This window comes from Phalacrocorax aristotelis, chromosome 3 (genome assembly GCF_949628215.1).
Source record: "Phalacrocorax aristotelis chromosome 3, bGulAri2.1, whole genome shotgun sequence".
NCBI classification, from domain to species: Eukaryota; Metazoa; Chordata; class Aves; order Suliformes; family Phalacrocoracidae; genus Phalacrocorax; species Phalacrocorax aristotelis.
Genome location: NC_134278.1, coordinates 53,395,801 through 53,407,735, shown reverse-complemented (window position 1 = coordinate 53,407,735; position 11,935 = coordinate 53,395,801). Strand labels below are relative to the sequence as shown.

Genomic DNA, 11,935 nt, shown 5'->3' with positions numbered 1-11,935 from the left:
AATGTAAGTAGTTGTCCTTCCCTACCAAAAAAGTGTGGTGAGAGCAAGTGCAACAGGGCAGATGAGGTACTCTGGTACCTGTATAAATACAGTATTTCAGACAGGTGAATAAAGACAATGATTCATATGGAAAATCTGTTCAGTGTTATGGACTTTCCTTAATAATTGTTAAATACGTTCCATGCTTTCTGGTAGCTGATTCATATACAGGATAAAATGGAACCCAGAAAACAGAATGGCATCCATCACATTTGACTCAGCTGACAATGTGAATTGTCCTGTCTAAACTGTAGAGTCTGTGTGTAGCTAGGGAAGGGGGCAAGCCCCTCCAGAAGGCAGCTCATACCATCGTAAAATGGGTGTCTGAGCCCGAGGGGGGCTGAGGACAAGGCCTTCTGAGGAGTCTGTCTGTTTTCACAGGCTAGTGAGAAGGGTCTCTGAATGGCTAGCTCAGCCAAGGCACCTACCTGTTTGACTGCTAAGTAAGATTAAATGAATCCCACTGTGGTCTCACTCTAGGTGACAGAAGACCCTTGAGGAAGTTCAATGGATTAATCTCTCCTCATGACCCATGATATATAGTGATATTAATAATCTAGGTCCATAACAAAATTTCTTTTTATAAAGCATTTTTACTAGATACTCTGTGATGAATCTTTCCTCTTGGAATTTTTTGTTTACATGCCCTAAATAAACTGGATTCTGATAAAGGCCCATCTACTCTAAGGGGGAGGTTAATGTGGTTGAATTTTCTTTGTGTTGGCTGGACAACAATGAATTATACTCCTCTCGTGTCAAGTAAATAATTAAAGCTTGATTTGTGAAACGTTACTTACCTGTAATGAGTCATCTGTGGCTAAGAGAGAAAACAACAGCCACAAGAAGTCAGTGCGTATTTTAACTGGAAATGTGATTCCTTTGCCTAAGCTAAAGCAAAATCAAACGAAGCCACTGTAGTACAAACCCCTCTCCAGTTCCAAAGCCACACATACAGCCTTAAGTTGTCACTTCTGCTATTATCCGAAGCCAGAAAAGGAGTGTGTTGATGCTGAATTGGCTCAGGCATTTAAGGCTTGATCATTTATCTCAGTTTTCGTGCTGCAGCAAGTCTTCAACTGTGGGAAACCAAGACAGGTTTCTCCAAAGCAGAAATCCTAGACTGTATACCACAGCTCGAATAGTCTGAACAACTCTTTCATACAGCCAATAATTTGAACAGTTCATGAAGGCTTATTGGCCATCACTGGAATGAAACATACACAATACTGTGATTCCAGTTGTGAGAGAAATACTGCACTCGCAGTGTATGCTGTGGCAGAGAGACCATGACTTATTTTGCACACACTGCTATTTATCCTTATATTTTGTAACACTTTCAGATCTCTATTGAAAATATATGTAGAATAGACCTCTCATTTTTAATATTAATCTAATGAATTACTTAAATATCGCAATAAAATTAAGCATGGACCAGGACATCTGTAAGTCATTCAGAAAATTAAAATTGATGTATCAAGTTCCTCACCTTTTCAGAGCGTTCTCTTCCATGCTCTCTATTACTCCTTAAATCAGTGAATATGTGCTTCTACTGTGGGGACTCCTTGATCCCTTGAAATGCCAGATGTCTGAACCTTTCATCTATATTCCTTAAAGGGGAGGTGGGGGGGGGGGTGGGAGAGTAAAATAAAAGTGGTGCAGATGGATCAATATAAACATATATGACAGTAGCTTGGAGCTGCATGCAGTAGCATAAGTAAACAGAGTGACAGGATGACTTTTCAAAACAAGCTTGTCATGTTTATGCTTGTTATCAGCTCTCCTGACAACGATTTTCCCATCAGCTAACTACAGACTTAATTAGGGCATTAACACAGTCCTGCTCCCACACCTCCTTCCTTCCCCCAGCTAAGTACTGGGTCATTACTGGGAAGAGAGAACACAAGCAAGGAAAGAGAAAGAAAGAAAGAAAGAAAGAAAGAAAGAAAGAAAGAAAGAAAGAAAGAAAGAAAGAAAGAAAGAAAGAAAGAAAGAAAGAAAGAAAGAAAGAAAGAAAGAAAGAAAGAAAGAAAGAAAGAAAGAAAGAAAGAAAGAAAGAAAGAAAGAAAGAAAGAAAGAAAGAAAGAAAGAAAGAAAGAAAGAAAGAAAGAAAGAAGAAAGAAAGAAAGAAAGAAAGAAAGAAAGAAAGAAAGAAAGAAAGAAAGAAAGAAAGAAAGAAAGAAAGAAAGAAAGAAAGAAAGAAAGAAAGAAAGAAAGAAAGAAAGAAAGAAAGAAAGAAAGAAAGAAAGAAAGAAAGAAAGAAAGAAAGAAAGAAAGAAAGAAAGAAAGAAAGAAAGAAAGAAAGAAAGAAAGAAAGAAAGAAAGAAAGAAAGAAAGAAAGAAAGAAAGAAAGAAAGAAAGAAAGAAAGAAAGAAAGAAAGAAAGAAAGAAAGAAAGAAAGGGAAGAGAGAAAGAGGACAGAAATAAGGAAAAATGGAAGAAAGGAATGAAGAAAGAGCATGATTTTGATTGTACTGCTCAGGGTAGAAGGGAAACAAGCCTTTGCAGGTTTTTCAAACCAAAGAGTCCATAGGAGGAAGCAGGTCAGACCACTCCACTAAGAGAAATGAGACTTATTTATGTGACTTTTACTTGTAAATGCTTGCAAATGCAAGAAATGTGAATTCCTTCATTGTTTGTTGGGATGCATCCCTCATGCAGAGTAGCTGCTCTGTGTAATGAAGATCCTTCCTATGCACAAGATACATATAGCAAGTTGTAAGATGCTTTTGTGAGTCTGTACTTTTGGGGAGTAGAGATGCTGATTGCTCACCTGGAGCTTATACAATGCTTCACATCAATTAAAAAAATGCAATGCGTTTTGCAGTATCCAGTCCCTGTGGACAGTTTCCCTATATCACACCCAGACTAAAGCTCCATGGCAGACACTTATGAATAGTGGCTGTAATAACCTTGAGCATTTTCATCACAATATTATTCTTTATAATGACACATTTTCATATACTACTACTTTTAAACCTTTGTGATTCTGTAATTAGTGAAAAACCTGAATTTCCTAATTTTCTTCATTATTTCAACAATTTCCTTGCATTTATCCTTTCCAGTATGGGTGGTAAACCATGTCTTTGGTAACAGAGAATTTTGCCTCACTAGTCTTTCCCCCATTCACTGCCATAAAACATTCCTAATTAAACCCAGGCAGGATTAATTGTAGCTTATTGCTTCTGTCAGAATTGGCTAGTCAGTGCAAGCATTCATGACTTCAGCATTCATGATTTCAGACCATTTTTTCATTTGTATTTCTGAAACGCACAGTTGAAGGTCAGTGATATGGCATCCTATTGGAGGCATTGGACCAGGACAAGCCCAGAGGTGGAGGTACCCAAACCCAATACTAAACTATAACACAGATGTCTCTGCAATGTGTACAAGCAAATGCTGGATCCACTGGGTGACTTTCAGGTAAATGAATAAAATGGTTTCCACTTGGGTAACCAGAAGGCGTTAAAACAGTAGCTATTAGAAACCTCACACATCCAGATAACTTGTTTCTAAGGAGATGTTTGAGGAGCTCTTGGAAAAGTTTTTCATATTTGGACTAACTTTGGAAAAGCCTAAGAACCTTTTGGGGAAGAAGTGCAAAACTCTTCAAAAAAGTAAAGGGAACACATAGATAACCTTCATCCTGGTGCTGTAGACATTTATCAGTCTAGGACAGAATAATCACATAGACAGTCTAAGTCTCCATTAAGAAGGAGGTAATGGAGAATAATTAAACTAGTGCCAATCGACACATAGTATATGGAAAATAAAGCTTGTGGTTACTGGTTAGGCTAGTTCACTTGATATAGATAATAACACTGATGTAATAGATTTCTGTAAAACATTTGACTGGTGTTGCGCTGCTTTTTGCTTTGAAACCTAGGTAAAATAAATTCAAGATGGCATGTATTAAAGGAACTAAAATCTGGAGACATGTCAAATCTCAAAACATAACTGTAAACAAGGAAACGTCAATGAACAGATGCATTTCTAGCAGGGTTCTGAAGAGATCACTGTTTTTCCTACAATATTTAATGTTTTTATAAAGAACCTGGAAGGAAAAAACAATTACTAACTGAGCTTACAGAAGGTACAAAGATTAAGGGAAAAATGATAAATTAAAGAAAGAACCAATCACTGTTGCAAAAAACCATAAGGCAGTATGGGATTTAGTTAGGTCAAATAGGAAAAATGGTAGCAAGAAAACATATACATCTTATCTATAAGAAGAACCTGAAAAGAACAAGAAGGTTATGATCAGCATAATATTATTTTTGGGTTTTCTAATATTATGATTTTGACTACTATTTGATGTAGTGCCTAGGAACAGCTGCCTTCAGCAAGGTCTGAGTGATGGTGCAGAGACACATAATAAAAATACAACTTCTATCTTCTAGAAGCTGCCAGTGCAATTTTGCATCTAAAATGCTTGTGCCGTGTTTGGATGCATAAACAGAACAGTTTTGAATTGGAGTGAGGAAGCACCCAAACTGGGTGCTGTGGTGGCAGATGGGCGTATGAAGATGCACTGGGGCCATAGACATGATTAAAGGACTGGAAAACCTGCCTTATATGAAACGCTCATGGTGTTCAACCCAGTTAGAATGTCTCAGAGATGCTATGAGTGCCTTCCTTACACTGTATATGTATGAAGGATTGAAAAGCTGGTAGTAAAGGGTTTTTTCCAGTCTGTAAAACAAGGTTATGAGTTAAATATATTCAGACTTGATAAAGCCCCCCTTTTTAACAGCATTGCTATAACTCACAAGGTCTAAGGGTTGAATCAAGGCTGATTGTTTTTTTAAGTATATGCTTTAGTTCAAAAATAGTAATTCAGAGAAATTATTTGGCCTCTGCTGCTGAGGAGGTCATAGCACATGCATTCTTTCTGGCTTTATTTATCTCTGAATCTAGGAAATCTATTATTATTATATTATTTTATTCTAATTCTTACTCTCTTTTCCAATGGAGAACAACCACCCAAAGCTACTGTTATACTCAGGAAACTGAAATATTAATGGACTTTGGTCTTACCTCTTAGAGTAAACTATGTATATCCTCACTGTGTTAAAAGAAGTGATAGCATCCTGGACCATTTGCTCTTACTCTTTGCAGATACTTACTAAGAAAAAAAGGTCAAAGGTAATTCAACCACATAGGTCCCACTGTGTTTCTCCAAAGGACTCTAGGTACCAGATATTTTTATCTGTTCTTTTAAGATGGGACACTTAGCTGAGGGAAGGCTCAAAATGCCATGTGGAGTTTCAGCTGCATAATTTCCAGTGATTATCGTGGGACCCTGTGTTCCTGGGCCTTGGGCAATGCTTTGAAAAAGAAGGGGCTATTGCCCAATCTCTGTATCTCAGAAAGGAGATAAAATAAGAGCATTTTGTAGAATAAGCCCTGCAGGTTCACTGAGCAGCTGCCTTCAAAGAAAATTTCCTTGTCTCAATAAACAACAAAACAGAAACACCTGGGTTTGGACACATCAGTCCTCTACTCGGGAATACTAGCATTTAAAAATCAGATGGCTGAAAACAAGAAAGTGTCATCGTCAGTGAGAAAACATTATGTATCTATATGTGTTTTGTTCTAAAGTGATATTAAGTAGTTCTACTTATATAATCCCATTAGCCCAGAGTAAAAACATCAGGGTTTTATGAATAGCTGAGTTACCTTGGACAAAGCGTCTTAGTTTACAGCACTGCTTCTGACCCTGTTTGTCGATGTTCCAGAGACACTAAGCTGTCTGAAAATGACTTTATTTTTTAAAAATGCCTTGGGAAATTCTCATTAACTGGAACAAAGTATGTTATTGTCATCATTTATATACAATTCACTTGAAAGTCTTAGCATAGGTTGATTTTGTTCAGGCAAACCTAATGTAGAGAAACCATTCAGTAGAGACTTTACCAGTGCAAGTAAGTGTCAAACCTCTCGCAGGAGCAATTAAATCACAGATGATGTGGACTAATCTAATACAGTACAGTATATGAGCAGGATAGCTGAGTCAAGATGAAAGTACATTTTTTTGTTTGTTGATTCACTTTTTTGTAACTCCAAAATTGCTTTTAGTATGCATTGCGCTTCTGAATGCAAGGTCTTAGTTTTATCTATTGTCGATCAACCAAAGGAAGCCAGTTTTATACTTGGATAGGAATTCAAGTAAGGAAAAGCAAAAATCCCTTTCAAAAATTTAATCCCTGGGGCTGATTCGGCTACTGTCAATTGGGGTATGAAAGATCAGGTTCTTCTGGGATTTAGATCATCTCTGTACAGAATAATGGCCAATTTGTCTTGATTTTAACAGTGTCAATCAGCACCTCTAAGTGTCCTTTGCTGGTCATGCTGAGGGTGCTTGGCAAGTCTGCATCCAAAGACAGATTAAACAAATTGTTCATTTGCTTGTTAGTTGTAGTACATGAACTTGAGGATTCCTTTGCTCCTGATATAACCAGCTTTCTGATTAATGAGTAGTTCCTGTTTCTGATTTTATTTAAGGTGTACTTACTGCCAGAAGCCTAGTGGGAGTAGTAGGAACTAGGGTAAAAGACTGCAATGAGATTTTAATACATGGATATTCACACAGATGTGTCCATAAGCATATCCAAATAATAGGAATAGACAAGTCTAACCCAAAAGAAATGAGTCAAGACTTTTACCATATAGGCTGATACTGAAAGTCTGCAACGTCCACATCACATTTGCTTTCTCTGCTTTAAACTGTGATCTGGGAGCTGAAATGATACAGCTAGGCAGTTTTAGCAGTAAATTCCTCTGAATTATGAAATTAAATGTCTGACAGCTGACATGATGTGGAAAAATCAGCTATATCCGTCTGTAAGCAGTCTTAGAAAACATCACAGACTTTAACTTTTCCTGGTCTGGTCACTTAGAAAATACTAAATTGAGCAGCAAGAAAGTATTTTTAGAAGGCATGAGGAAAGTATTTCGGCACTTCCAACACGAGACTGAAGCCTGTTGTTCGATGTGATCCTCCCAGCTTTATCAGTGTAACAGAATGATGCTGATTTGTATCATCTGAAACATGTCTGGAAGGACTGAAAGATGCCACCTCGCCAACACTCTCTCTCAAAAAAAGAAGAGTGATAATGTCTCAGTAAAATTTCTGTGAATGCTTGTTTTTTGCTCTCTTTATAGAAAGAACAAAAATGAGGAGTTAAAGCAAGCCAAGGGCCACAGAGAATTAATGTTAAAAGCTAACCGTAGCTGGCTATTTTTTTCTCTTTCTCACACTTTTTGGTTGGCAGTGAGTTTTCATGCATCACTCTTTAACCTTGAATACTGCAAACTGGCCAGGGAATCAGGATTGTTGGTCTGTTGACTCACGGTAGCTTTGGCCAAACCATGGAGCTGAAATTTCGGAACAGTCATGTGTTTGGTACTGCCTTAGCCATTGCAAACCCCTCTGACCTTATACCAAAGGCACCTGCTCTCAGGGATGGGGAGGGAATCTTAATAACGCATGCTAATGAAGATTTCATGGGCGCTGCTCCTCTCTGTTCAAGATGAAGCCTCTCCTGCTTTCTGTGGTGGGTCACGGGAATGAAAGGGGAGACAAATCCTCCCCTCTGCCCTCCTCCCTCCCCTGGCCCTTATAGTCTTGTTGAAAGCCTTGGATCTGTTTTGTAAAGCAATATCCCCAAACACTGCTGCTAGGTGCTGTGATCCAAACAGTGACACCCAGTCTGTCTCTAGCTCTCCAGGCTTGAGTTAGTTTTCATGTCCCACACCTCACTGGCACACTGGTACTGTGATTTCACCTCAAAAGATAGGGACATAAATGAAAATTAATATGGAAGTTATGACTATGATAAAATTGAAAGAATAGTAACAATAGCAGTGGCAATAACAATAATAATGATAGTAATAGTAGTGTGTCAGAGTCACACGGTGAATGAATTTACTATATATAAACCAGCAGAAAATGAATCATCTCTACTATGTTAGTCAAATATACAGTAACTCTATTTGTACTTCCCTTTTCTTCTGCTCTCACACTCCCAACACCCACTTTCTCTAAGCTGTCCTTCAGCATTTGCTGCCTCCTCTCCCACCTCTTCCCATGCTCCTTAACACCGCAGCCCAGCTGCCTCAGTCTGGCTGCTCAGCCCAACACTGCATTGCACAAAGCACCAGTAACATGCCTGTCTCTGAGCAGCCTGTGCCTGCAGGACCTGCACTGCCCACAGGATTTCAGCAGAGCTTTGGGGAGGCTGTCTCCAGGGCCTACGAAATCAAAACACCCATGTGATCCTTAGGCAAGCTTATTTCCTGTGCAAAGGTAAGATATGACCAAGTTGTAAGAGCTAGCCAGCTCTACAGCATCTGCAGAAATTCAGGCTGCCTTAACCCATAACGTATGTGAACTTCACCAATGAGTGAGGGTTGATCTTGTCTACAGATAACAGGTAGGTAGTGCCAGGACCGTCCTAGTGCCTCTGTGTAAAAGTTCTCTCTGTAGTATTTCAGCACTCACCTCAAATTTCAGATGAACCAGAGTACTAGAGCAAACGTCTCCGTTTCCATGAAAGATGATTCCTAATTTGCAAAGAACTTTAGTTTTGCAGTGTCTTTTCCAAATTATCTCAAAGTTAATTTATCTTTTCTTGCAGGCTGAATGGCTGAATCAACCCTGCAGTGATTGGGACCCAGCTGTTTTCAGTGCAGGGGTAAGTAAACAGTATTTTATCAAGAGGCCTGTCTTGCGAATGATTTAATCAAGTGATTGCTACAATGAGTAATAAAATTATATTCTACGAAAACCTCCTACTGCCTTTATTTGAGTAAGTTAATTCCTTTGCTCAATGCTGAGGATAAGTGAAAAGAAAATAAAAATGAGAAGTCAAATATTTAGGAACATGCGACTTCAAAAGAGTTATGGTCTTAAACTGGATCATGCTAATCTCTAGTTTAGAAATGATTATGTTTGCAAATAGTAACGTCATGTGCTGGTGATAAATCATCTAAATTTTAAGCTCCCAGCAGAAGGAATGTTGTTAACAGTTACTTTACTTAAGAGGAGAAACAACCTCCCCCCTCCACCCCCATAACTTGAATGAATTATGTCCCAATTTTTCAAAGTATTAACTAGGTATGTGCCTTTGCTTTCCCAGGGGCTACCCACTTAGATTCTAAGTGCCTGGAAAGAACAATTTTGGCCCTGTCTTCCTTTTGCATCTAACAATTTGGCATAACTTGTTATTTGGTGCTGCGAAAGTAATGTTTATGGCTACAACCCAACAAGTGGCAATGTTAATCTAACAGCTTGTTCCCTCCTCCTCCTCACTCTGTGCCTTCCTTTCTTGTTCTTCCCTCTCACAGTCCTGTTCCCCCTGCTCTGTCTTGCCCTTTGCCTCTTTTCTTGAGCCAGTTCAACTGGTTAACTCAAAAGAGAATTATCCAACTTCCTGGTTATTTTCCTCCAAGTCAAGGGGGTGAATTGACTGATGGTGGTGTCTGAAGAGCACTGCGGTTGGCAAAGGTGAGTGGCAGTACCGCATAGCCAGGATCATACGTGGAAAACACATGTGGGAGGAGGTGGGATCTACACTTTCTTTCAGCAATGAGCTGTTAGATCCATCCACCCTGTCTTGTAGAAGTGGACTGAGGATAATGTTGAGTCTGATTCTCTGCTGCCAATTAAATATATGTAAGTGATTGTACAAAAAACACATGGAAAAGTGCCAACAAGTTAGCACAGCAATGTTTTACTCTCTTTCATTTGGATTCCCTCTATCTCTCTGTACAAGCAGTGGAAAATCAGACCAAATTTACCAACTCTTTTTAAGACAGCAGACTGATTTTGAGAATGTGGTGTTTGAAGGGATAAGTAATTTCAGAAGAGGACTAAAAATAATAAATAGATGAGCAAATATTATTGTCAGAACCTTTTTTTTTTTAAAGTTTGGACCGCCCCCCCACCCCCAATCAAAAGTACAACAAATAACTAATCCATCAGCAGTGGAACAGATAAACACCTCAATGAGCATCTCAAAGATGTTCACCATCTACGAGTATATCTAACTGGTTCTTCTATACATTTTTCACCAGTGGAGCTGGACACAAGGTAGAATTCAACCTTCATCTCTGTTCTGTTTTCTTTGGCTAACTGGAACTGAAGTTCTATTTCCTACTCCCCCACCACAACCACCATTTGCCCATTTGCCAGGCTTTCTTGTTGCACTGTAAAAAGAATTAATGATGAACCTGAATTTAAAAAATGGTCCTGTCATCTTTACCTTGCATTTATTAATGAATTAGAACAATGTTAATTATATCAAAACCATGAATGGTTTTGCTCCTGCAAAACTAGTGTATTGTGACTTGCGAACACCTCTACACAAAAAATTGCAAAGAATATTTGTTGCACTCTCTAATAGAAGCAGCAAGGTTATATTACAGAAACTGTAGCATCCTTGATGATGCATGGAAGTTATATATCTGCAGTGCTAAAGTCTGATCTCACCCTTTGTCACTGTGCAATGGCATGTTTCTGTTTATCATAGCATTTGCTTGTCTTGCACGAGAGAGACTTTTCTTAAAGTGTGAGATCATTTGGTTGAAACTCTTGGACCATATACATCTGTTCGCTTAGTGCTGAAGGAAAGGGCAAGGGAGTTCCAGCATGAGCACTTGCTGATGTGACACATTGTCCTGCATTGAGATGTGATTGTAACTTTATGCCAGTGCCATGGTCACTCAATATACAATCTTCTTTGTCCTTTTTAATGTTATACTTTACTTACTTGGAATAGTAAAGTGGTCAGAAAGAGTTGCACAGAGCAGGGCTAGACAAAGAAAGACTGAGGGAACATAGTAGTTGTGGTTGATGTGAGAACAATAAGAGCCAATGTATATTAATCATTGAATATTCTTCTACAGGAAATAATGAACTGTCCTAGGTGTTAACCAAAACATTTTTCAGGGTTTTTTTTTTGCACACCATCTTGTTTTTGGTAGTTCTCTGTTTAAAGTTTTCTGCCTTATTTTGATTCAGTTCCGTGTCCAGGTAAGTTTACCTTCACGTGTAGGGACAGCAGATCATCCTCCTTGAGCTCTTTAGTGTCATTAGAGGAAAATTTTTCTCTAAGCATGGACTCCAATTCCATGTTAATGTCAGTGGGTCTGTAATGGCCTTTCAAAAACAGTTTGTGTTGTGTTTGAAGAGGGGGGATTGGAGAAATAAGATCTCCAATTTCAAGCTACTCTGATGTCTCTCAAGTCTGAGATGGATTGAAACCACCAAGATTGCATTTACTGTCCCAACATTTGAGGATATTTACTATCCCAACAATGGAAAGACTGCATTTGGCTCTGAAGATTTCAAAATTATGTTCTATGTATGGTTTATCACTGTAGTGCATACTTTCAGAGAGCTTTTGAGCTAAATTCTGTTGACATAAAGTCTACAGACTTAAGTGCATGCATGAAGTGTAGTGGAAGAAAAAAAAAATCAGGGTTCTTAATAGGCACCTTGTTTCAACCAAGTACCTAGTTTTGATGAAACCGTTTCTGTAAATTTCAGATATGTTTGCAATGTGACAGACAGTGTGTGAGGGAATGAAATGATTATTGTCTCTGCTTTCCTTGCTATATTTCACTTTCCCACTTTTTTATTCTATTATTTAGTCATTGAAAAAAAAAGATTATGTGTGTTTATGATGTCTTTTGTAAGAAATAGGAAAATGCTTTGTAAATATCATACACAACTGAATTACCTAAAACCATTGTTGATTCCTAAAACAGACTGTAGCAGCTGCATGAAAGGACATAAAAATACTACTAATCAAATTAAATTTAGTAGTAAATAATAGTTTTGAAACTGAGGGAACATTTAGTTAGGTATTTTCTAGTTACCTGAATTGGAAACTGT

At 38.3% G+C, this 11,935-nt stretch overlaps 1 long non-coding RNA gene across 1 annotated transcript; it reads left to right on the top strand.

Annotated features, from left to right (window-relative positions):
* Positions 1–8,212: 8,212 nt before the first annotated feature.
* Positions 8,213–9,541, top strand: LOC142055753 (uncharacterized). The gene is made up of 3 exons (XR_012660032.1): positions 8,213–8,344; positions 8,676–8,732; positions 9,385–9,541. It is a non-coding gene; the product is annotated as an uncharacterized LOC142055753 (long non-coding RNA).
* Positions 9,542–11,935: the final 2,394 nt, after the last annotated feature.